At 42.7% G+C, this 24574-nt stretch overlaps 1 protein-coding gene across 1 annotated transcript in view; it reads right to left on the bottom strand.

Annotated features, from left to right (window-relative positions):
• Window positions 1-24574, bottom strand: part of LOC126188270 (glutamate receptor 1-like) — a 1232223-nt gene that overhangs the window by 1155265 nt on the left and 52384 nt on the right. The gene's annotated exons all lie outside the window — the stretch shown is intronic.

Genomic DNA, 24574 nt, shown 5'->3' with positions numbered 1-24574 from the left:
GTCTGGAACCCTGTTTCTTGTGACCGTACATTCTTGTGACTACCGCTGCCAAAAATCATGTATACTGTCTACATTCCAACAAGTCTTTCTACAATATTGCAGAAGAAACATCCAGCTTCTCGTAGCCCTATGCACGACTTCGTTCAAACTCTGTAGGATGTTGATAACGGTGGCTTTGTCGCCTTAAAGGCATTGTTGACTAATAATAACTCACCACGTGCAATCTCAAAAGTAACTAACTCTCACGACTGTTACAGCATGTATTTAATGCAAACCTGATTTGAACCCTCACAGTGACGCTACTAGCGCCACTCTTATGCGATTGGCGCTGAAATGGAATAGACATAATCTTTCAGACGTAGAAACACGTCTACCAACTTTTCGTTTATGTCGCACAACGCTTCTTGGTATTGCAATTTTTTTCTGTGTAATTAGAGTTGCAGATCTCTGTGACAGGTAGAACAGCCACCAGATTGCATTAGTGTTTCTCGTGTTTAGTGTTTCTACCAGACCTAGTAGGATACGTAAGGTACGAGAATAGCGTAGGATGTAGAGTAATAGCGGGCCGAAGTGGCCGTGCGGTTCTAGGCACTGCAGTCTGGAACCGCGAGACCGCTACGGTCGCAGGTTCGAATCCTGCGTCGGGCATAGATGTGTGTGATGTCCTTAGGTTAGTTAGGTTTAACTAGTTCTAAGTTCTAGGGGACTAATGACCTCAGAAGTTGAGTCACATAGTGCTCAGAGCCATTTGAACCATTTGTAGAGTAATCACTGAAGGACTTGGAGATGCTGCATGCGCCTGTGAGACAGTGTTATCGGCACCTAACGAAGTTTGAAAGAGGCCTCATTGTGGGTCTACATTCGAACGCATGTTAGAATCGCGCAGTATATAGGTTTTTGAGGCACACTCGTTAACAAAGTTCCCACTGTCCACCACCACGAGATAGGATCGTCATACTGAGTATCAGTAACCCATTCTGCGCGTGCCATCTGAGAACAATAAATAGACTCCCTGCAACATTCTGACACTTCGCGCACCACGATCGAGGACTATCACCTGCCGGACTAGGGAATTGCTGTCTCAAGCATAAGCTGCCGTAACAACAGAACATATGAGGCTGCATTAAGAGTATTGTCGTGAGTAGCAAGGACAGACAGATGGTGAATCATGTCGCATTCTAGTCAGCGATGAACCGCAGCTCCGCGCTACCCCCGATGACCATTGTTGGCGATTATGGCAGCGGCCTTGGGAGAGGTCTAATTTTTCCAATTTTTGGAGAGGTTCAGCGATGTTCTCGTGGCGTTGTCGTGTAGGGAGCCATAGAATATGACTTTAGGTTGCGGCTCGTAGTAACTGAGGGATCTCTTACGCCACAACACTATGTCACAGACATTCTGTGTTTTATATGTTTATTTATATTTTAATTCTGTGCTTTTATGTGTTATCTCTTACGGGAAAGTATCGTGGTGCCACTTTTCAACAGAACAATCGTCGCCTACACGTGGAATGTCTATCAACTGTCTGCGTAATATTACCCAAGTACCCAGTAAGTTCCGTAGATCTGTCCCTGAAAGAACAACTGTTGTACCTCCTCAGACGTCAGGTGCATTCATATCAGTATCCTAAATATCAGTGTATGCATTTAGATCAGAGGATCCGTTCACCTTGCCACACGTCCTGCCAATCTCTTCTTCAATTTCATTGCGGCCATAAGAGGTGGATTTCGCAAACAGTGCAACACTGCTATTCGACAGCTGTCTCAATAACAGATATCAATTAGCAGTCTGAAGATCGGAGAACTAACCATAGTGCCACGTGCGCTCAGGACTCCCCTATGATTTAGTCCTTGGACCAGTGCTTCTCTTACGGTGCTCCATATTTCACCTGTACTACATTCATGTCACCAACCCTAAGAACATTGGTGCTGGCGTTTCAGGTATGTTTTCACGATGAACACAATACCATTATCTTAAACTAAGCGCTAGGAAGTTACAGGTTACTCTCATATGTCACCGAAAGATGATCAATGAACACTTTTTTGAAACAGGTCCCTGTCAAGTCCATGATTATATCCAAATTTCATCTCAAACAGCTGTAAAACTTACCGCTATAACCCAGGATGAGCATTTAAACTAGGAATGACAAACTATCACTGAATGTAGGAAATCTCTTTCTTGCCTACATACTATACAAAAATTTAGAAAAATGTTTAAACCCAAAATAAAACAAAAACTACTACACTGTTTAGTCATGCCAAATCTTTAGTACTGTAATTCTTCAGGACACAAAAAGTGAATCTCCAGATGATTCGACTTAACCATGAATACTTTTAGACGGTATGTCTGTAATATTAGGTTGTTTCATCATGTCAGTTCTTAGTCAATGTTGTCCTCACTACCTTTTCTCGTATATCAAAAACCTGTATCCTTCTCTGTTTCAGCCATATCATTCTGGACAACGACCTCAAGGAACGCTTTAATTAGACATTGGCAGATGTGCTCTCTATGAACGTTGATGTCGAACAGATAGATTGGGATACTTGTTGCCCGTCGTGACATTCGCATATAACCCAGCGACGCAAGACATTACAGGCTTCATACCGCTATTTGCGCTCCACGGTCACGAGGCCGAAACCACAGTGGATACATTTTTTTTCCGTTTCAACTGCGCGTTAGGATGACTACATAAGACACCGCATCAACAGAACGGAAGAAGCGAGACAGCTGGCTTGCTTACGGACCCTAGACCCACAGGAGAAAGACCGAGAACGCTCTGCCGCCGAGCACTGGTCAGTGAGGTACAGCCCGGGAAACTTGGTACGCATTTTCACATAGATGCGGAAAATGGGACTGTAGGATAAAGCTTGAGAGGCAGGAAAATGAAAACGAGACATATGGAAAAGAAGTAAGTAAACTGTTTATTATTTCAAAAGCAATCGCCATAACTGTTAATGCATTTATCCCAGTTTGAGACAAGACGGTCAGTGCCATCATGGAAAGCTCTTTGCGGTACCCTATGGAACCATGATTGTAACCAGGTGCAACCAAAACAAATCAAGTCCACCAATGACTTTCTTCAGGGCTTGAAAATTATGGAAATCGGATGGGGAGAGATTGAGGCATTATGGAGGATGTTAAAGGGCTTTCCAGCGAAACTTCTGCGGAGAATTCGAAATAACCTTGGTAATATGTACTCGATCACTATGCTGCAATAGAATAATGGCCTTCGTTTGGACCTGATGCAAAGTTTGTGTTAATTGAGGCTCCGTGTTCCAGAAAGTCAATGAGCGGATCCTTGCACTCAAAGAAAACGGTCATCATGACCTTCCCGCAGCTTGCATGCCTGTCGTTTCGACTATGCGAAGCCAGAGGTAGCAACGCTAGCCCCTAGACCATGAGCTGCGGACTACGTAAAGGGATATGAAACTCTAATAATCATGGGGGACTAGAATGCAGTTGTAGGGGAAGGAGTAGAAGAAGCGGTAACAGGAGAATATGGCCTTGGGACAAGGAATGAGAGAGGACAATAATAGCGAATACTCTGTTCAAGAGTCACAATAGGAGGACGTATACTTGGGAAGAGACCGGATGATACGGGAAGATTTCAGTTAGATTACATCACGGTCAGACAGATTCCGAAATCGGATACTGTATTGTAAGGCGTACTCAGGAGAAGATATAGAGTCAGATCACAATTTAGTAGTAATGAAGGGTAGGCACAAGTTTAAGTATTAGTCAGGAAGAATCAATACGCAAAGAAGTGGGATACGGAAGTACTAAGAAATGACAAGATACTCTTGAAGCTCTCTAGAAACAGCAATAATTAATAGCTCAGTAGGCAGTACAGTTGAAGAGAAATGGACATCTCTAAAAAGGGCAACCACAGAAGGTGATAAGAAAAATATAGGTACAAAGAAGGTAACTGCGAAGAAAACACGGGTAACAGAAGAAATACTTCAGTTAGTCGATGAAAGAAGCAAGTAAAAAAATGTTCAGGGGGATTCACGAATACAAGAATAAAAGTCGCTGAGGAATGAGAGAATTAGGAAGTGCAGGGAAGCTAAGGTGAAATGGCTGCAGGAAAAATGTGAAGAAATCGAAAAAGAAATGATTATTGGAAGGACTGACTCAGAGTATAGGAAAGTCAAAACAACTTTCGGTGAAACTAAGAAAAGAAAGTGTAGTATCATTAAGAGAGCAACGGGAATTCCACTGTTAATTGCATAGGAGAGAGCGAACAGGTGGAAAGAGTACAGTGAAGGCATCTACGAGGGGAAAGATTTGTTTGATATGACAGAAGAAGAAACAGGAGTCGATTTAGAAGAGATAGCAGATCCAGTATTAGAATCAGAATTTAACAGAGCTTTGCAGGAATTAATATGAATTAAGGCACAAGGGATAGATAACATTCCATCAGAATTTCTAAAATCAACAAAACGACAATTCACGTTGGTGTGTAGAATGTATGAGTCTGCCGACATACCGTCTGACTTTCGGAAAAACGTCATCCACACAGTTACAAAGAACGGAAGAACTGACAAGTGCTAGAAGTATCGCACAATCAGCTTAGCAGCTGATGCATCCAAGTTGCTGACAAGAATAGTATACAGAAGAATGGAACAGAAAATTGAGGATGTGCTGGATAACGATCAGTTTGGCACTAGTAAAGATAAAGGCACCAGAGAGGCAATTCTGACATTGCGTTTGATAATGGTGACGGACTAAAGAAAAATCAAGACACGTTCACAGAAATTGTCGACCTGGAAAAAGCGTTCCACAATGCAGAATAGTGAAAGATATTCGAAATTCTGGGAAAAATAGGGGTAAGCTATAGGGAGAGACAGGTAATATACAATACGTACAAGAGCCCAGAGGGAATAATAATAGTGTAATACTAAGAACAAAGTGGTCGGATTAAAAAGGGTAAGACAGGGATGTAGTCTTCCGCCCCTAATGTTCAATCTGTACATCCAATAAGGAATGAGGAAAATAAAAGAAAGGCTTAGGAGTGCTTTAAAATTCTAGGTGAAAGGATATCAATGATACATTCACTGATGCGATTGCTATCCTGAGTAAAAGTGAAGAAGAATTACTTGATCTACTGAATGGAATGAAGTATAATGAGTACAGAATATGGCTAGAGAGTAAAACGAAGAAAGACGAAAGTAATGAGAACTAGCAGAAAGAGAACATCGAGAAGCTTAACATCAAGATTGATGGTTATGTAGTAGATGAAATCCTACTACTACTTAGGCAATTAAACAACTGATGATGGACGAAGCAATGACATGAAAACAGACTTGCACTGGCAAAATGGGCGTTCCTGGCCAATAGAAGGCTACCAATATCAAGTATATGTGTTAATTGTAGGAAAAATTTTTTGAGAGTTGTGATATTATTGGATTTCAGACATTTCGAATATGAGAAAAGGACAGCCATCGAGCTGTAGTTTGTAATGATACTAAGCATGACAACGCGAGAGTAAAGAAACGAAATCTGTTTATAACGTGCGCCTATACCAAGACGCGCGGCCAGCGTTTAAAAGGTCCTTTTAAACACTATGACTCGCTGGGCGCAGATATTTAAAATCATTGTCGCAGCGCTTGATAGCAAGAAGCTGCGAAACAGAAGAAAGAACAATTTATCATTTGTTAGGAAAATTCTAGAGTCTTCATAGTTAGTTGTACTTCTGGTCGCCGATATGTTAAGACGTGTTGTGTAGCACCGCTACAAGTTATATTTCATTTAGTGTGAAAAACCACGTTATCACCAAGAAAAAAAAACGCTTTTGTAAACCTTGTGACCATAAAAAAATACTTACGCGCACGCCAGGACATTTAATTTTTACAAAATATCACACATACAAAAGCAGCGATTGTTGGACTGCTCCATGTATGAGAAAAACATAAAAATGTAAGTTTTGTATTCTTTGCAAATTTGTTGATGTTTATAGTTTAACGCCTTTGTTCTTTGAGAATATATTGATGCTTCACTGTACAGAAAATCTATGCTTATTCTTTTCTTTAAATTAAGCACAAATAATGTTTATGTTTAAATGAACTTTGTTGCAGGTTCGCTCTTTATCGCGGTATCTCGATTGTACAGGGTTGTTACAAATGATTGAAGCGATTTCACAGCTCTACAATACCTTTATTATTTGAGATATTTTCACAATACTTTGCACACACATACAAAAACTCAAAAAGTTTTTTAGGCATTCAAAAATGTTTGGTATGTGCCCCTTTAGTGATTCGGCAGACATCAAGCAGATAATCAAGTTCCTCCCACACTCGGTGCAGCGTGTCCCCATCAATGAGTTCGAAAGCATCGTTGATGCGAGCTCGCAGTTCTGGCACGTTTCTTGGTAGAGGAGGTTTAAACACTGAATGTTTCACATAACCCCACAGAAAGAAATCGCATGGGGTTAAGTCGGGAGAGCGTGGAGGCCATGACATGAATTGCTGATCATGATCTCCACCACGACCGATCCATCGGTTTTCCAGTCTCCTGTTTAAGAATTGCGGAACATCATGATGGAAGTGCGGTGGAGCACCATCCTGTTGAAAGATGAAGTCGGTGCTGTCGGTCTCCAGTTGTGGCATGAGCCAATTTTCCAGCATGTCCAGATACACGTGTTCAACCGTTTCTTCGCTCACTGCAGGCCGACCGGTTGATTTCCCCCTACAGTGGCATCCAGAAGCTTTAAACTGTGCATACAATCGCCGAATGGAGTTAGCAGTTGGTGGATCTTTGTTGAACTTCGTCCTGAAGTGTCGTTGCACTATTATGAGTGATTGATGTGAGTGCATTTCAAGCACGACATACGCTTTCTCGGCTCCTGTCGCCATTTTGTCTCACTGCGCTCTCGAGCGCTCTGGCGGCAGAAACCTGAAGTGCGGCTTCAGCCGAACAAAACTTTATGAGTTTTTCTATGTATCTGTAGTGTGTCGTGACCATATGTCAATGAATGGAGCTACAGTGAATTTATGAAATCGCTTCAATCATTTATAATAGCCCTGTATTTGGGACACCATTAATGTGTTCAATTTCCGATCTGACAACTTTTTTTTTACAAAATTTCACTGTTTTGCATTCATTTCCAATTTTTTTTTATTATTCAAATAGGTCCCTTAGGTAATTTCATTGAAGAGTCTGATTGCGTGAAAGCAATCCGGGTTAAGAGGTCATTTGAGAAACTATTTTCGCGCAATCTGTACGTCTCCTGAACACAATCGAGAACCGACGCATCGGCGATCATTCATTAATTTTTCTCTCTTTCCAAGTTGTACCGAAAAACGGCCAAGGAGAACTGCCATGAGTACGCAATCTAGTGTTAAAGGTTGCATTCTTTATCTTGTCGGCAAAACTTGCCGTAAATTATCATCATCAATGTTATATTTGGTTAAATGTGAAAAGCAAAATCCTTTTAACGCTAGATGTGGCGCCCGAACAGGGACCTGGCTAAAAAACTAATTTCTTCTTTTTATTTTCATGCTACCATCTGGAGAAAATTGGAAGCCAAAACCAATGATGAAAAAAGGACGCATATGCAGAAAATCGCAGTAAGAATCCACAACAGCAATAAATAGCAGCGCGCAAGACAACTAATGTGAGTACGATTTTTCATAACGTTTGAAGCTTTGCGTACCGAGCATTCAGTCGGCTCGTGACATTCACTCTCTACGTTTTTTCCCTTTTCCTCAAGCAATTTAATTTCCAAATTTCTGTTTCCTTTTGCTATTAGATCCGCCTCTATCACATCATTTCGCTTACAATAGTTAGAAACAGTTAGCAAGAATTTCCATTGTTGTGCATTTTAGTGAATCACAATGGCCGCTATCTGTGCCATTTTCAGTGCTCTATAAGTGTTTTTCATTTATTTTATCACTCCCGTTGCCATATTGGCATTTTCGTGTGTCAGAGTTTCAATTTTTTTATAACGCGCAAGCAATATCTGAGAAATCAGGACGCGAAATCCTTGGCGCACCTGACAAATGAAAATCATAATTTTTAAAAAAATTATCTTTTCTAGCTCGTGCAGTGTAACTACTTTAAATTTACGATGGCTGATGAGCAACCAAGGCAACTTAGACCGCGCGCGGTCGTAGTGAGGGAACAACAGACGACGAAGCGACACGTGAGCTGTCGGCGCCACAGACCGCGTCGCAGTAACGTGAATGCTCGCTGTCAGATATACTAAAATTGTTTGCTGATATGAAAACCCAGTTTTGAAGCAAACATGGCACAGCTTACAAACAAGAGTGATAACATTGAAGCTCACATGGGTAATCTTGGAACGCAAATCAGTCAGCAAATCAAAGTGACAGCAGGTTCAACAGTTTAGAATCAAGGATAGAGGACACTCAAGTGCGAATGAACAATATAAATTCTGTTATTACCGACATCCAAGCACAAATCAAAAATTCGAATGACACCATGGAGGAAAAAATTAAAGCCATTACCACTGCTTACGCAAGCGAGCTAAACGCAAGCGTACACCCAAAAATTGATAGTGTTCTTTCGATGGTGGAATCCGCCGAGACCAATATTGGTAGCAAGTTCACAGATATGCAGGCCCAAATAGATGTGTGTAAATCAACTGCGAGTGACTCTTTGAAACATTACAGTGATGTTTCAAAGAAAGTAAGCCAATTGACAGAAGGTGTCAACCACGTTGGCGAGCGAGTTGAAGACCTTGCTCAGCAATATCCGATGTCAATATTGACAAAAAGATCGCAGATGTCAACACCGGTATAAGCAATACACTTAATAGGGAATTTGAAGAGTGGATGCAATCCAAAGAACAGTACATTGTCAGCAAGGTACACGCTGAACTAAAGGGTACGATTAAATCTGCTACAGCAGAAATCTTAACCGCTCCCGGTACTTCTGGTGACACTTTAACCAGTGAATTAGGTGAAATCAGACGAGCATTTAGCCACGATCTTCCGGAATGGAAACGTCAGCTAAGCAATGATATAGATCAACTGAAACGACAAGTTACGGAATTGCAAGGTGACTATCAAAGTGAGTATTCGCTACTGCCAGAACACGATAATCGTCAATATCCCGAGTGTCAGGTACAACCAACAGTAAATAATACGCGTGACTAAACTTCTGCCCGCATCTCGTGGTCGTGCGGTAGCGTTCTCGCTTCCCACGCCCGGGTTCCCGGGTTCGATTCCCGGCGGGGTCAGGGATTTTCTCTGCCTCGTGATGGCTGGGTGTTGTGTGCTGTCCTTAGGTTAGTTAGGTTTAAGTAGTTCTAAGTTCTAGGGGACTTATGACCACAGCAGTTGAGTCCCATAGTGCTCAGAGCCATTTGAACCATTTTGAACTAAACTTCCACGTCTCGTAGTCATGCCGATCAACTAACACTCGTTGAAGTAATGCGAGACGAGAGTTTGCTAAAACACAGAGTTTTTCAGCCTTTTATACCTGAAAAACGAAATATACATCCCATGGTATTTCTAAAATCATTCACAGGTGCTTTTCCAGAATCATGGAACGACAGGCAGCGGATACAGTTCATCTTAGGCTATGTACACGGTGAAGGATCAATTTGGGGTACAGAAATAATAGACAAATGTCACTCAATGCAGATTTTGAAAAGCATTTTTTGAATAAATTCTGGAGTTCAGGTATACAAGAAAGACTCCGAAAGGAGGTTTACAACGCCGAATCTCTCAACACCAAAGGAGGAGGTTTGAGACGTTATTTTGAAAAATATCTACGTAAAATTCAGTATTGGGACACGCCCATTTCAACCAAAGATGTAATCATGATCTTAAAGTCAAAACTTCCTGTGTCAATAAGAGAAAAACTAGTTAATGTGAGTGAGGAAGACCTAGAAGCCTTTCTTTCTGTCAACTTGGATATGATCTATGAGGATGTGCGTGCGAGCGCGCGGAATAATTATAATAATGGACCGCCCGCTCCGCAGCAGCACATAAAAAATTGCGTCAATGGAATGTCGTACCAACATAACACGGGACAACCAAACGCTCAGCCTTACGGCAGTCATAATAGTTTCAACCGCCGTAATGGAAAACAATATAACAAATATCCACACCAGAATAGATACAATCCGATTTATCAAAACACACAGCAACAATACGGTAATTCACCGATAAATCACAACGGTAATTACCAGTACCAGAACAACAAGACGAATAATGGAAATCGTCACAAGGGAAAGAAATGGAACAATTATAACAGACGACAACAGTACAGTCAGCCGAGTCACTTCACTCCCTCTCACCAAATGAATTTTTCACAGCCGAAAAATGCGACATTTTCTCACCAACCCAACCAACAGTTCAGGAACAATAGTCAGGACAATTCGTCGCATGCTGTTCCTGACACCACCGGTCATAATAGCCAAGGAAATCCGACCATTTTCTACACAGAGGCGAACCAAGCACCAAACGCGATGTCAAATAACACGCAATCAAGAGATGCACAAGTCGTATGGGATACGAACGCAAATTTTCTACCTGGTATGTCGCAAAATACTAGTCAATTAAAAATAACTGACATTTCAGCTCCACCCCAGTCGGAAAACCATTAGCAGCTTCTTTAGGCCTCCACGGGGAAGCTCTCATATCTTTAACCACTCATGCCAACCTAAGAAAAAAGGCGCATGACAAACACATTAGCAAAGTCTTATCGTATCGTATAAATGAACGAGTGCTATTAAAGACCCACTTCAAACCATTTTTGATTCATTATAAGAATCGCAAGTGGCAGCACTTGTATGAAGGACCATATATTATATTAAGAAAGCCGCACATTGGTTGCTATCGATTAGCTGACCCTGTATGTGGACGAATAAAAGGATTGTTTCATCACGCAGACTTGAAGAAATACCGAGTCAACCATTGAAAATATCTGTTAAGTTAAGCTGCTAAAATAAAATATACACACACTATAAGTTGCCTTACTATGTGTGAAGTACCAACGTATTTAAGAGTAATGCACAGGACTAACACCCTGTCTACCTGCCACAGCAAGATAAGTAATTTATGTGAGCACCTGAAGTAAAACACATTTATTGTAGGAGAGCAAGATTTGCCTTAGATGTTAGTTTTAAGTTAATTGAGCCATGAACGGCCACAGCCGAAAGAGTTGACAAATAAACATTATAGTAGGGACGTGCTAAGTGACACCTGCTACCACTAGTTTTAAGTACAGCAAAGCTCTCTCCTCTTGAATGAAATAAATTAAAATGATCATTCAGACCAGATTGATTGCTCGTAGGTAAAAAAAATTGATTAAGGTTGCTTACTCCAATGAGGTAAATGCTATTTTATGCATAAGGAGTGTGTGACAACAAATTTTATGAGAGCACCTATGAAATGCTGCAGGCAAAAAGCAGCAGCTTAGCATATAAGAATCAAGTCAATAACGATCCAGGTAGCAGAAAAGAAGTGTGCAACTCAATTATTTTATTATAATACGGAGAAAACCGTATACGCACATAACAATTTTACGGCACAGTGCAGCTGAAATACTTACAAAGATCATTTATAAATAAACTAATTTAGTACTAGAAATATCTATTTCAGGTCCTCGAGATACGACGATTTTTTTTTTAGAAAACCAATTTTACGATACATGGAACAGAAGATAGTTAACGGACACAGTTCACTGCTAATGCATGGTTTAAGTAATTTTAGGTATGCATAGAAAATTGTTTAGAGAGCTGGATCAGACGACACAAACTACTGTATCGATTTAACTAAGGTGATAATAATTTATGTTAAGCTCATCATATCATACGTCATTAACACTGTGTCTTCAAATCTCTTCACTCCATAAAAGTCTTTTGTGTTTTCCTCTAACCAGTATCCTTACCATCCTACCTTATCCAAAAGAGAAGTGAATTTTACGAGCTGGTTGCATGATTGATACATACAGGCTATACGAATGGATAGTCGTGACACATTGGTTGTCGACGGGCTGGGCTTACTCTCCGCAAATTGCGAGTTCAATTAAGATTTGTTATGTGCAATTACACGATAGGGAACACCAAGCTTCCCAATTTCTCTAATGGTAGTTTGAACACGAACTGTTCATCACGTAAACGAAGCCACATTGACTATGTCTTCAAACTAACGACGTAATAGAGAGAAAATAAAAGAGCTGAATTTGAGAAAAGAGTAACTATTATAAAAAGAAAAGAATAACAAGATTTCAAACAAAGTGTAAACCTAAAGCGCCTTGGAAGCACAAACTACGAACAAGAGACACGCTTTTCGTCAGGCCTTGTAGACACAGAGACTAAATATTTCTTAGTAAATAATTTTTAGGCATGATATGTATACTAAATGTTAACTGTACTTTGTAGTAAAAATGCAGTCAGTAATAAATGGACACGTATATGCTGCTGCGTGTGAACCGACTATAGACAAGTAATTAATGGACACGTATAAAAGTGGTGCGTGTGAACCTTAACGTGACGACCAAATAAATGTGAACACGAATTAATAATAACGTGCGAACTGAAAAGGTGATAACTCCAAGGACACGTGTGAAATACCGCGTGTGAAGTAATGTTATAAGTACTTGTACCACGAAACCACGATGTAGAAAGCCGAAGAGTGAAAGTGAATAAGTGTTGTACTTACCACAAACGGTACTGTACGCCTTTCCACGGACACATTCATCGAAACAGCTGCGGGAGTCGCCGCATCTGGCTGCTTCCGTAATCCAGAGTCGATGAAAAACTGTGTAAAAACTCACACCACGGCTAGTAGACACAAAACACTCTGCTTCTCGCAGAATACTGCTGCTACCGTTGTGGATCTGTCAAGTTATTCTCACGCGATTGTAACCAACGGACGTAACACTGTGTACGCTGAGCGCTCAACAATCAATTTTTCTTTGCACAACGAGCGCGGATGCCAAATGTGTTTCAAATGCATTCGAAATAAAATATGATAAAGCAATGAATGAAGCACTCATGTACCTTGTGAAATTATAAAGACACTAATCGGAAGGGTCTTAAGCTTGATTTTGACAATTGCTACCGAATTTACTGACCAGGCCGAGTAATGACGAAAACGTGTCGAACCAAATAAAACCAGAAAAATAGATAAATATGAGAACTAAGCATTCCTAAGAGAATGAGACCTTATGTACATAAACAATTGTTATCCTTACCTAATACAATTTTCTTTTAGACTAAGTTATTAGTAAGTAAGCACATTCTTAGATTTTTTCTGTATTTTTCATCTACGAAAACATAAATGAAAGCACGGACATGTGTCAAGTGAAATAGAGACCGCCACCATACGGCTCAACATGTTGCAGAACCAATCTTCCAGTTCCTGACCCACGACGTATTTCCAACGCAACAGCACACCCCGACAACTACTCCAACTTCCACAGTGAAAGTGATGCCCTACTTTTCCTCCACTGTGAAAGTGTAATCAATTTCCCCACTCAAGTGCAGTGCCGTCATTTATACCCGAAGTTCTGCCACTCCAAGTGCAACTCATACCTATCCAAGTGTAGTGAAACATGTTTTTTGCATGTCATGAAAGACACAAATAAGTAAAGTGCTACGTATTTACTGCACGAAATCTTCGACGAAACAACGACAAAAATATTCCTGTGATATGCCATTGTAAAAGAAGAATATCAATTTTTTGTAACATATTTTTTCCACGAGTGCGCACAGCACCCAGACTTCCTGCGAAGTCAAGTAATTTATTTCTTCGTTATTTTTTAATATTTATTATACCATGTATAATGTATCTATGTATGTGTATCTTTATCTTAATTTCCTTATCTTTTACCGAGAAATGAACATTTGTTATCCTTATACAATACATTAGAAAGAGCACAGTTCTATTGTCATGTAGTTACCCTATGGACAAATTTCAGTCGTATGAATATACTTACCTGATACTCTGTATGTTAACCACTTTGCCTGATGTAGTGTGTAAAATCTATTGTAAAGAATTTTTGCAAGTAATACTAACTTTTTTCACGAAAGCAATAATAGCACGACTATGCGTGAGTCGCGATGATCCTGACGGAGTCATCGCTCCTCACGCGGGAAGCAATGTGATAAAATTGTATTTCAGACATTTTGCATATGAGAAAACGACAACCATCGAGCTGTAGTTTGTAATGATACTAAGCATGACAACGCGAGAGTAAAGAAACGAAATCTGTTTATAACGTGCGCCTATGCCAAGACGCGCGGCCAGCGTTTAAAAGGTACTTTTAAACACTATGACACGCTGGGCGCAGATATTTAAAATCATTGCCGCAGCGCTTGATAGCAAGAAGCTGCGAAACAGAAGAAAGAACAATTTATCATTTGTTAGGAAAATTCTAGAGTCTTCATAGTTAGTTGTACTTCTGGTCGCCGATATGTTAAGACGTGTTGTGTAGCACCGCTACAAGTTATATTTCATTTAGTGTGAAAAACCACGTTATCACCAAGAAAAAAAAAAAACGCTTTTGTAAACCTTGTGACCATAAAAAAATACTTACGCGCACGCCAGGACATTTAATTTTTACAAAATATCACACATACAAAAGCAGCGATTGTTGGACTGCTCCATGTATGAGAAAAACATAAAAATGTAAGTTTTGTATTCACTGTAAATTTGTTGATGTTTATAGTTTAACACCTTTGTTCTTTGAGAATATATTGATGCTTCACTGTACAGAAAATCTATGCTTATTCTTTTCTTTAAATTAAGCACAAATAATGTTTATGTTTAAATGAACTTTGTTGCAGGTTCGCTCATTATCGCGGTGTCTCGATTGTACTTGGGAGACCATTAATGTGTTCAATTTCCGATCTGACAACTTTTTTTTTTTTTACAAAATTTCACTGTTTTGCATTCATTTCCAATTTTGTTTTATTATTCAAATAGGTCCCTTAGGTAATTTCATTGAAGAGTCTGATTGCGTGAAAGCAATCCGGGTTAAGAGGTCATTTGAGAAACTATTTTCGCGCAATCAATCTGTACGTCTCCTGAACACAATCGAGAACCGACGCATCGGCGATCATTCATTAATTTTTCTCTCTTTGCAAGTCGTACCGAAAAACGGCCAAGGAGAACTGCAATCTAGTATTAAAGGTTGCATTTTTTATCTTGTCGGCAAACCTTGCCGTAAATTATCATCATCAATGTTATATTTGGTTAAATGTGAAAAGCAAAAACCTTTTAACGCTATAGAGTGTACGTTGGGAGCACAAAATTCTATTGTAGTGAACACTGACTGTTTGGAAACAGGAACAGAAGAGTATCGCAGCATTTGAGATGTGGTGCGCTGTTCACAGAGTGTTGCTTTACGCTTACATGGAGGTCAGTTCCACAATCAGTCATTCCAATCTACCAGTCTTCTGTTCATAGACACGATATATGTCCCAACAATTTCGTTCACGCTGCGTGGGAGATGTATTTAGATATGAGTTCATATTACGATTCAGTTTAATCTGTTGTGTTCCATGGACTGTCCGTACTTTTATCTGATATGTAGGCCACTTCTAATATTGAAATTTTAAACATTGTTATAGGCTGAAGTCCAGCAACCGTGCGTTAACTTAATTACAGAATGTACGGACAGCCACCTCGGCAGCATAAAACTGTTGTCAAATTGACGTTGGTTTCGACAGCTCTAAAGCAATCTCCATCAGAATAAAAATTACATAGGATTACCTAGAAAATATAATGATATGGCTCAAAAATACAATATAATTAATAGGATTATTTCCATGTGCTCTACAAACAGTGTACTTACATGTAATCACACCGTAGGTAAAAAACATCTGCGCAAAAATGCTCTAGTCAAATTGAAACAATCACAAGAATAAAAATTAAACGGTAAAAATGTAACATGTTTGTCAATTGGAATAAAATGTTCCATCGAAATACAATGGCAGTCGTGAGGTCGCTTATAGCCAAACAACTGCATCAAATCCTCGCTACCGCCAGACTAGACGGCTAACAGGCCAAGGCAACCGCGAGTTGGACACGAAAACAGATTCGCCCCATCTAGCAAGAAGTGATAGAATTACAGAAAAGAGCAAATGAGGTATTATATAGACAATTTAAAATTACAGGCAACAACAGGAATCAGTGAATTGAAATTACAACATACCGTAACGGTCTTATTTTATAAATGAAATATAGTTCAGATGTATACAAAAAAATGTAAAACTGGAAAGCAAAACGATGTTTAAGAGTCTACATTGAGGAGAGTATCGCCATTCACACCATTTTTAATTTGCGGCTCTATTCCTTGCAAAACGTTTTTATTACGTAATTGAAACTCTCCGTTCAGAATGAGTCCGTCCTTCAGAAATAGATGTTTAAAAATCTATAGCTCTTCTAAGGTGTTAAGCCTAAAGCCTTTTTTTTCCCTCCGAGTACAAGATCTGGACGTGTTTTACATCTTTAGGATGATGCCCTGTGATTAACAAATGGCTAGTGAAAGTTGAATTGTGAACTTTGGTGCCTTTTTTGTCGAGAAGGTGTTCCTCAACTCTTGTCGAAATAGCTCGGCCTGTTTGGCCTGTGGTAGCGGCGGTTTGATGCAGTTGTTTGGTTCCAAGCGACTTCGTGACTGTCATTGTAACTCGATGCAACATTTTATTCCACTTGACAAACATATTATATTTTTACAGTTTAATTTTTATTCTTCTGCTTACTTCAATTTGAGAAGAGCATTTTTGCTCAGATGTTTTTTACCTATGGTGTGATTACATGTAAGGAGACTGTTTGTACAGTATATCTAAGTAATCCTATTAATTGTATTGAACTTTTGAGCCATGTCATTACATGTTATAGGTAATCTTATGTAATTTTTATTCTGATGGAGACCGCCTTAGAGCTGTCGAAACAATGGTGACAACAAGTTTGTTCAGCCGAGGTGGGTATACGTGCATTCTGTAATTAAGTAAACGTATTCTGACCTAAGTTTTATAGCTTTACTCATCACGATTTCTCCTGCAGCTGTAACTCGTCATCCAGTCAACGATCTACCCTGCTTAGTGAAACTCCACACTCTTTAGATCTTGGCAGTAACCGCCACCGTTATCGGGCAGAACAGAAGCGACGCTAAAGCTGCTGATGTGACAAGCGATGTCAGCTATCGTATAAGTAGCTCACAGTGCGGGCGGCATCCGCGCGTGAGCAACGACAGCAGCCCGCTTTGGAAATCTGTACATTTTGTTGCCTATCTACAGGCGCGAAGTAATACTACTCGACTGTACGGAGCGGATGATTCAAAATGGGTCAAATGGCTCTGAGCACTATGGGACTTAACATCTGTGGTCATCAGTCCCCTAGAACTTAGAACTATTTAAATCTAACTAACCTAAGGACATCACACACCTCCATGCCCGAGGCAGGATTCGAACCTGCGACCGTAGCGGTCACACGGTTCCAGACTGAAGCGCCTAAACCGCACGGCCACACCGGCTGGCGGAGCGGATGATTTGTCTACATACACTCCTGGAAATTGAAATAAGAACACCGTGAATTCATTGTCCCAGGAAGGGGAAACTTTATTGACACATTCCTGGGGTCAGATACATCACATGATCACACTGACAGAACCACAGGCACATAGACACAGGCTACAGAGCATGCACAATGTCGGCACTAGTACAGCGTATATCCACCTTTCGCAGCAATGCAGGCTGCTATTCTCCCATGGAGACGATCGTAGAGATGCTGGATGTAGTCCTGTGGAACGGCTTGCCATGCCATTTCCATCTGGCGCCTCAGTTGGACCAGCGTTCGTGCTGGACGTGCAGACCGCGTGAGACGACGCTTCATCCAGTCCCAAACATGCTCAATGGGGGACAGATCCGGAGATCTTGCTGGCCAGGGTAGTTGACTTACACCTTCTAGAGCACGTTGGGTGGCACGGGATACATGCGGACGTGCATTGTCCTGTTGGAACAGCAAGTTCCCTTGCCGGTCTAGGAATGGTAGAACGATGGGTTCGATGACGGTTTGGATGTACCGTGCACTATTCAGTGTCCCCTCGACGATCACCAGTGGTGTATGGCCAGTGTAGGAGATCGCTCCCCACACCATGATGCCGGGTGTTGGCCCTGTGTGCCTCGGTCGTATGCAGTCCTGATTGTGGCGCTCACCTGCACGGCGCCAAACACGCATACGACCATCATTGGCACCAAGGCAGAAGCGACTCTCATCGCTGAAGACGACACGTCTCCATTCGTCCCTCCATTCACGCCTGTCGCGACACCACTGGAGGCGGGCTGACCGATGTTGGGGCGTGAGCGGAAGACGGCCTAAAGGTGTGCGGGACCGTAGCCCAGCTTCATGGAGACGGTTGCGAATGGTCCTCGCCGATACCCCAGGAGCAACAGTGTCCCTAATTTGCTGGGAAGTGGCGGTGCGGTCCCCTACGGCACTGCGTAGGATCCTACGGTCTTGGCGTGCATCCGTGCGTCGCTGCGGTCCGGTCCCAGGTCGACGGGCACGTGCACCTTCCGCCGACCACTGGCGACAACATCGATGTACTGTGGAGACCTCACGCCCCACGTGTTGAGCAATTCGGCGGTACGTCCACCCGGCCTCCCGCATGCCCACTATACGCCCTCGCTCAAAGTCCGTCAACAGCACATACGGTTCACGTCCACGCTGTCGCGGCATGCTACAAGTGTTAAAGACTGCGTTGGAGCTGCGTATGCCACGGCAAACTGGCTGACACTGACGGCGGCGGTGCACAAATGCTGCGCAGCTAGCGCCATTCGACGGCCAACACCGCGGTTCCTGGTGTGTCCGCTGTGCCGTGCGTGTGATCATTGCTTGTACAGCGCTCTCGCAGTGTCCGGAGCAAGTATGGTGGGTCTGACACACCGGTGTCAATGTGTTCTTTTTTCCATTTCCAGGAGTGTATTCTGACGAGCCTACCGCGCAGTAGTGCGCTTTGCAGCAACGCTTCGATTTGTATTTCGAAACGAAATTTAGAGAGATTCTCTATTGACCCTTCTTTATATTGGTCGTGTCTAGTATCTGCACGAAGTCGGCGTGCTAACCTTTATTTGGAAATTTAATACTAGAGGCCCCTCCTGTCACCACCTGTTCTCCCCTGGGACGGAAACTAGACACAAACGTATCGGGTACACAATTTCCGTGTGAATGTGCACTGAGGCGTCAATAATCACGCGGTAGCGCCATGCATATATACAGATGGCAGTAGTACCGCGTACACAGGTTATAACAGGGCAGCGCATTGGCGATGCTGTCATTTGGACTTCTGTGATCCATGTGAAAAAGTCTCCGGCGTGATTGTGGCCGCACGATGGGAAATATTAAACTTTGAACGAGGAAGGAGCTAGACGCATGGGACTTTCAGTTTCAGAAATCGTTAGCGAATTCAGTATTCGGTTATCCACAGTGTCAAGAGTGTGTCGGGAGTTCCAAATTTTGGGCATTACCTCTCGCCACGGACAACGCAGTGGCCGAAGGCCTTCACTAAACGACTGAGAGCATCGGCGTTTGCTTAGAATTGTCCTTGGGAAAACAAGCAACATTGCGTGCAACAACCTCAGACATCAGTGTGGGGCGTACACGAGGTTATCCGTTCGGACATTGTGGCAAAATTTGGCGTTGATGGGCTATGGCAACAGACGACCGTCGCCAGTGTCTTTGGTAACTGACGACATCGTCTTCAGCGCCTCTCCTAAGCTGGTGACCATTTCGGTTGGGCCCTAGACCACTGGAAAATGGTGGGTTGGTCAGATGAGTCCCAATTACAGTTTTTAAGAGCTGATGGTGGGGTTCCAGTCTGCAGAAGACCCCACGCAACCATAGACCTAAGTTTTCAACAAGGCAATGTGAAATCTTGTGGTTGCCCCATAATGATGTAGACTGTGTTTACTTGGAACAGACTGGGTCCTCTGGATGTTTTGGTGTTTGGTCATTTGCAGCCATTTAGGGGCTTCATGTTCCCAAACAAGGATGGAATTTTTTGTGGATGACAATGCGCCCCGTCACCGAGCCACAATTCTCCGCGATCGATTAAGAGAACATTTTGGACAGCTCGAGCGAATGATTCAGCTACCCAGATCGTCCGACAAGAATCCCATCGAACATTTATGGGTCTTAATGGAGAGGTCAGTTCGTGTACGAAATCATTCACCGGCAACGCTTTCTCATTTATGGACTGTTATAGAGGCGTCATAGCTCAGTATTTCTGCAGGGGACCTCCAACGAGTAGTTGGCTCCATGCCACGAAGAGATGCTTCATTAAGCTGGGCAAAAGAAGGTCCGACACGTTATTACGAGGTAACCCATGACTTCTGTGACTTCAGTGTACCATATAGTTATAGTTAAAGCACAGGTCCAGTGTAGGATTAATTATCGTATGGGAACGAAGCTTGGTAGATCTTATAATGCGTTAATGTTTAACCGATATATTCTAGAGAAAAATTATCTCCAATTTTGGCACCAGGTGCAGATTTGGCGCCGCGAATGCAAGAAGGACGCATAGAAATCTTCTCAGATGTAAAGGATTAGGAATGGTTTGGGCAGAAAATGTCAAACAATAGAGAAAGGCATGACGTTAATTTTATTATTAACTGCCACTTATCCAGTTTGTTCAGTATGAGCACCGGAGAGGTCGACGAGATGCTTTTCAAATGGCTCTGAGCACTATGGGACCTAACATCGGAGGTTTTCCATTCCCTAGAACTTAGAACTACTTAAACCTAACTAACCTAAGGACATCACACACCCATGCCCGAGGCAGGAATCAAACCTGCGACCGTAGCAGTCGCGCTGTTCCTGACTGAAGCTGCTACAACCGCTCGGCCACCGCGGTCGGCACGAGATGCTGTAAAGCGCCCGATTTACACCTAGTGGCCAAAATTGAAACTAGCTATTTCCAGCATAAATAGGCTCCACATTAACGCATTAGCATTTCTACCGAGTTCCGCTGCCCTTCGACAGTTAGAGTCCACACTGGTCCCCCACGGCTAGCTCCACTTTAATTACAACCACACGGTTTGAGAACGTTTTTCAAAATTTTTGCGAAACGTGTAACTGAGACGGTGCGTGGATATCAGCTCGACGCTCACCTAGTCAGATGTGGTTTACTGCCTAAAAACCACAATCACGCTGGCAAACACCCTTGCCGTTAATCCGTCAGGCGGGTTTATTCCGCCGCCGGCGTGCTCCACCGAATCCCGGGTGTGGGGTGCTGACACACTTGGCAAGCAAGTCAGTCTATCCAGAGATATTTGTCATTTTCCTGTATATCTTGTAGAGTCCACCCAGTCGTCTTCTGAAAGCACAGAGATACTTACGAACTACCCCTATTTGCCCCAAAAGGCAGCAGCCGGTGGTGAATATTTCACGCAGGTATAACCGGTGCGACTGGCCGTTTGTGTTGATACAGCGGCTCTCGGTGAGCGAGAGGCGGGCTCTTGCGGAAATGCAAACGGCGCGCTGTTAACGCGCGCGCTACACCTGTGTGACGGACGCTGTCTGCGCTAATTGGATAGCGCGGCGGCCGGCGCCGGCTGTTGCGCCGCATTCCGCAGGAGCGCGCCGGTCAGCTCCGCTGCAGCACCGGCGACAGACGTACAGCGCCGCCAAACGCCACTGCCCGACGCCGCCTGATGCGTAATTAAACGCAAGCATCAGCGCCACCGAGAGATGCAGCTGCTGGCTACAGCCGAGTAATTCATGTTGGTTATTCCGTTACATGCGTACGCTGCTTTATGAATGCGTGTGTGTTCCTATGTTTGTAGCGGCTCCCTTGCGTTGCTGGGTTTAATTCAATTTTCTGGCTGATATTGCCCGTTTGGTCTGCGGTGTGTTGAAAATAAATGGGATCATGCTTTTCTGCCTCGGAAAAATTTCCTTATTTGGGCTCACTCATTAAAATACCTACAGATAAGAGCGAGAAGCACATCATCATCTGATGTTGCTGACTTATTGTAACGAAAAGATAAGGTAATCGCCAGCGTTTTGGTTACAGGAGGGCTAATCGGAACCAGTCCTCACCGCCAACGGTGTCACTTGGATACGGTATGGAGGGGTGGGGGCAGCTCACCACTCTCCAACCGTCGATTCTCTCTCATAAATATTCGATGACACTCACGTCGGGTTATGTGCTCAGCCAAATCATTCACTCGAATTATCCAGAATGTCCTTCAAACCAGTCGCCAACAACTGCGGCCCGTGACATGCCACATTATCATCCATAATAATTCCGTCGTTGTTTGGGAACATGATGTCCATGAATAGCTGCATATGGTCTCCAAGTGGCCGAATATAACCATTTCCAGTCGATGATCGATTCAGCTGGCCAGAGGACCAAGTCCATTCCATGCAAACACAGCTCATACCATTATGGAGCCACCACTAGCTTGCACAGTACCTTGTTGAGAACTTGGCTCCATAGATTCGTGGGATCTGCACCACACTCGAACCCTGTCATCAGCTCTTGCCAACTGAAACGGGGGACTCATCTGAATAGATCATGCTTTTCCCGTCGTCTAGGGTCCAATCGATAAGGTCACGAGCCCAGGAGAGGCATTGCAGGTGATGTCGTGCTGTTAGTAAAGGTTCTCGCGTCGATTGTCATCGGTCCCTAGGCTTACACACTACTTAAACTAACATGCTAAGAACAACACACACACAACCATGCCCGAGGGAGGACTCGAACTTCCGGCGGGAGGGGCCTTTCACACTTTGTGCACGCGATACTACCTCCATCTTCTTTTATATCGCCATCCCATGACTTTTGTCACCTGAGTGTATATCTCCAGGTGTATGGACCTTTGAGGTATCAAAACCTTTGATCCACATCTGCACGTATAGTCCCCAGTTATCTTAAGCTGTATGGCAGAGGGTATTCCTGGTGTTGTTTTGTTTCCCTCCATTCCTTGTTTCATTCATAAATGGCATCAGAGAAGAACGACGGTCGATGAACTTAGCCTTGGGCCCTAGTTCATGCCATTTTTCTTTATCGTCGGGTCGCAAGATCTGCAGTGGTTGGACAAAAATATTGTAACATCACAAGAAGTGCATGCTTGAATGTAAATGCAGATTCTTGGCAAGCCTGCCGATTGCACTGTCTTATTCGACCACAAACGGCACCTGTGCAGTGCCTTCAAGACGCTGTAAGTTTCAGGTGCGGTCAGAACCGCGTTCTGTGCAGTTGTGAATGCCTTATGTCGAAGCTAAGTGAACTCGAACGTGGGCAAATTGTTGGTGCTTCGCTTCTATGGTGGGTGTTCCCGTTACCAAGGTAGCCGAAGTGTTCGCTATTTAAAGGGCTACCGTATCGAAGATTTATGCCCTCGTACACCAAAAGTGGAAAAAATAAGCTTCTAAGTCACAAAGCAGATAAAGCTGCATGTTGAATGATCATGACAGACGGTAACTGAGGAGGATTGAGACGAAAAATAGGACGAAGGCTACAGATCACTGCAGAACTGAATATCGCACTCGTGAACCCTGTCAGCACAAAAACAGCACGAAGGGAGCTCCATAAGCAGGCAACTGCAAGGCGAGCTGGAATTCCAGATACATTCATCACATGCAAATGCCCGTAACAGGAAAACGTAGCGCCGAAGCCATAAAATCTGGACTATGGAGCAATGGACGAAAGTCATTTGGTCGGATGAGTATAGTTTTGTACTGTTTCCTGTTTCTGGGTGACTTTACGTACCAAGAGTGGAATATACATATCAAGGTACAATGCTTGTTCCCGAATGGTGATGCCTTGTTCCAAGACGACAGCGCGCCAGCTCACAAAGTTCGCTTCGTCCAGGGCTGGTTTTGTGAGCATGAAGGTGAATTGTCGCTTCCCCTCAGGCAACAGCAGGCAGCAGATCTCAGTGTTTTTGAGCTGTTGTCTACTTTGAAGAGTAGGGTGCGTGATCGTGCGTGATCGCTTTTCACCTCCATCATCGATACGTGAACTTGGCACTGTTGTGCAGGACAAATGGTATAAGATTCCATTGAAGAACGTACGGAACTGTACTTATCCATTCTTAGACTGGAAGCTTTTTGAATTCCAAATTTTTTTTTTTTTTTTTTTTTTTTTTTTTTTTTTTTTTTTTTTTTTGTTACACCGTATTAGGCACGACACGACGGTAATGTGCTGTGCTTGTGGAGTTTCAATATCTTAGTCTTCACCCCCCCCCACCCCCACCCCTCCGTAGGCTTATCTGCGAGGAAAAGATATATTGCAATGCTCTACTAGAAACGTAGGCTCTCAGAATTTCAGCCTTAAATTATCCGTGATGCCCAACACGTCTCTTCTAACATCTGCCACTATAGATGCTTGAGCATTTCCGTACCACTCTTGACGATGTCGTGACGAAACGTGTCGCTCTTCCTTGCATCCTCTACCTCTTTGATTAATCGACCTTGGTAAGAGCCCCACACTGACTGACCTAGCAAATGTTTTAACGCCATTTTTTTCGTGGATGAATAACATTTCCTTAATATTTTGCAAATAAGCCTTCGCCTTCCGCTTGCTTTCTGTAATATTTGTTTTAGTTGATTACTGTAGTTTTGGTCGCTCTGAAGTATTAATCGTAGATATTTCA

The sequence above is a fragment of the Schistocerca cancellata genome, chromosome 5 (assembly GCF_023864275.1).
Source record: "Schistocerca cancellata isolate TAMUIC-IGC-003103 chromosome 5, iqSchCanc2.1, whole genome shotgun sequence".
Classification (NCBI taxonomy): Eukaryota; Metazoa; Arthropoda; class Insecta; order Orthoptera; family Acrididae; genus Schistocerca; species Schistocerca cancellata.
Note: the sequence above shows the minus strand (reverse complement) of the source record. Positions and strands in the feature narration are given on the sequence as shown.